This window comes from Ornithorhynchus anatinus, chromosome 8, assembly GCF_004115215.2.
Source record: "Ornithorhynchus anatinus isolate Pmale09 chromosome 8, mOrnAna1.pri.v4, whole genome shotgun sequence".
Classification (NCBI taxonomy): domain Eukaryota; kingdom Metazoa; phylum Chordata; class Mammalia; order Monotremata; family Ornithorhynchidae; genus Ornithorhynchus; species Ornithorhynchus anatinus.
This window is the reverse complement of record NC_041735.1, coordinates 29,077,311-29,079,516: the sequence shown is the minus strand read 5'-3', so window position 1 is coordinate 29,079,516 and position 2,206 is coordinate 29,077,311.

Below are 2,206 nucleotides of genomic sequence, written 5' to 3'. Positions count from 1 at the left end.
AAAACACTGTTCTGCACACATCTTCCTGCTGCTCAAAAACCACCGGGAGTCTGGTCATTTGCCCGGCCAGCCCCGAAGAGTCAATCTGCTCCTGCTAGCCACCTCTCCCATGCTGGCTAGATCCTGGCACCAGCACAGGCCCCCTCCCATCCCCGGGTGCCATCTGAAAGAGGAGGCAGCGAGCCCAGTGATAACAGACATAATGATGGTATTTGTTAAGTGCTTACTCGGTGTCAAGCACTGTTCTAAGCACTGGGGTAGATAGAAGCTAACCAGGTTGGACACAGTCCCCGTCCCACATGAGGCTTACAGTCTTAATACTCTGGACTGTAAGCTCTTTGTGGGCAGGGAACGTTTTTTGCTATTTTGTACTCTCCCAAGCGCTTAGTATAGTGTTTTGCACACAGTAAGCACTCAATAAATACAATTGACTGGCAATCCCCATTTTATAAATGAGGTAACAGGTGCAGAGAATTTAAAAAACTTCCCAAGGTCACACAGTGGACAAGTGGCAGAGCTGGGATCAGAACCCAGGTCCTTCTGACTCCCAGGCCTGCCCTCTATCCACTGGGCCACGCTGCCTCCCAGCTCTCCACTATCCGCTCTTCGAGATGGCAGACGACCTGGAGCGTCTGAAGCTGTATCCGGAACCCGGCGACCCGCCATCCAAGCCCCGCACAGCTGGGCGGCTCACATCTGGACCCCATTAGCGTCTCAGACGGGGCCTCAGCAATGGCGGCGGGGGAAACCGAGACCTGACGGCCGAGCCCTTGCCCGGAGAGCGTCAGAAGGCCGGGCCAGGCCTGGATTCCCTTCCAGCCCTTATCCCTTAAAATCCCGGGGATCCTGGAACCTCTCCAAGGGGAAGAGCAGCTGCTGTCCTGCATCCTCTAGGAGTCCTAGCTGACTGGGGAGCGACCCGGCTGCCGGGTCGCCGGTTTTCGCTTCCCCCCGAAGTGTGGATCCTCTGCTGGGGGCATCGTCATCGGCTCCACAGCATCCAATCGGGATGTCACCAGCAGAAGATTCTGGCTTTGGTTACGGAAGGAACAGCGGGACCAGATGGACTCCGGGGAAACAAAGATCCTGCTTCCAGGCCAACGTCCTCGGCACCACGGAATCAGAGACGGGAAATTCGGAAAATATCTGAAAAGGCATCAGAAGGGCTTCTTTAAATGGCTCCATCGGCGGAATTTTCCACCGGCTCACGCTATACGTATCGCTGCAGTGCCGTGGTGGTGGCCAGACCCGAGAGTCGGAGCAGCACGCCCTCAGACGTCAGGGAATTCCTAAATCGATGTTCCCGCGGCCCCATCGAGGCCGGTGCCTTTCAGAGTCCAATCGGAACCCTTCAGCTGTCCCATCGGGAGGCATCGGGTCGTCTGCAGGGCCCTGCCTGGGGGTTCTGGGACCGATCTCCCCGGCCACTGGGTTTTTTATGAATCGGAGCCTTCCCGGCCCTGGATGTCTGAACGGAGCTCGGTAATCACTCACTATGTAAGCAACAGCCCTGGGAGGGGAGGGGCTGTTACCCAGTTGCCAATTCTGCGGGCTCATTATTTCACTATGATTAAGCGCTGGCACTGTGCTGGGCCCTGCTCAGAACATACAGACCCAGTTCTTGCCCTCAGGGGACTCTCACTCTGACTTGGCAATGTGGACAGCTCTGCTCCGCACCCCTCCCCGCCCCCCAACACACACACACACAACCCCACTTAAACTCCCACCCTGGAGCATATTTGCCCGTAGCCCTCAAACCCCTCACCTACAATTGATTTGAGAGCTAAAGCCGTGGTAGAAATACAAAAACTAGGTGCAGGGGAGGGACAAGGACTTGGGCAGTAGCTTTAGTTTGTTCTATGGTTCAAGGGGCCGTTTCCCACAAGCCTCTCCTACAGGCACTTAGATATTTCTGTTTCACTCCTGCCTGCATACTCATTAGTAACTATAAGAGGAAGAACTGTAAAGAGAAGGGGGAAGAGGTGAGACAGAAAACTTCTAATTCTGGCTCTGCCGCTTGTCTGCTTGTGTGACCTTGGGCAAGTCACTTCACTTCTCTGTGCCTCAGTTCCCTGTAAAATGGGGATTAAGACCGCGAGACTTATGTGGGACATGGACTACGTCCAACCTCGTTAGCTTGTAAATATTCTAGCGCTTCGGTGGAATGTCTGGCACAGAGTAAGCGCTTAGCAAATATCATTTAAAA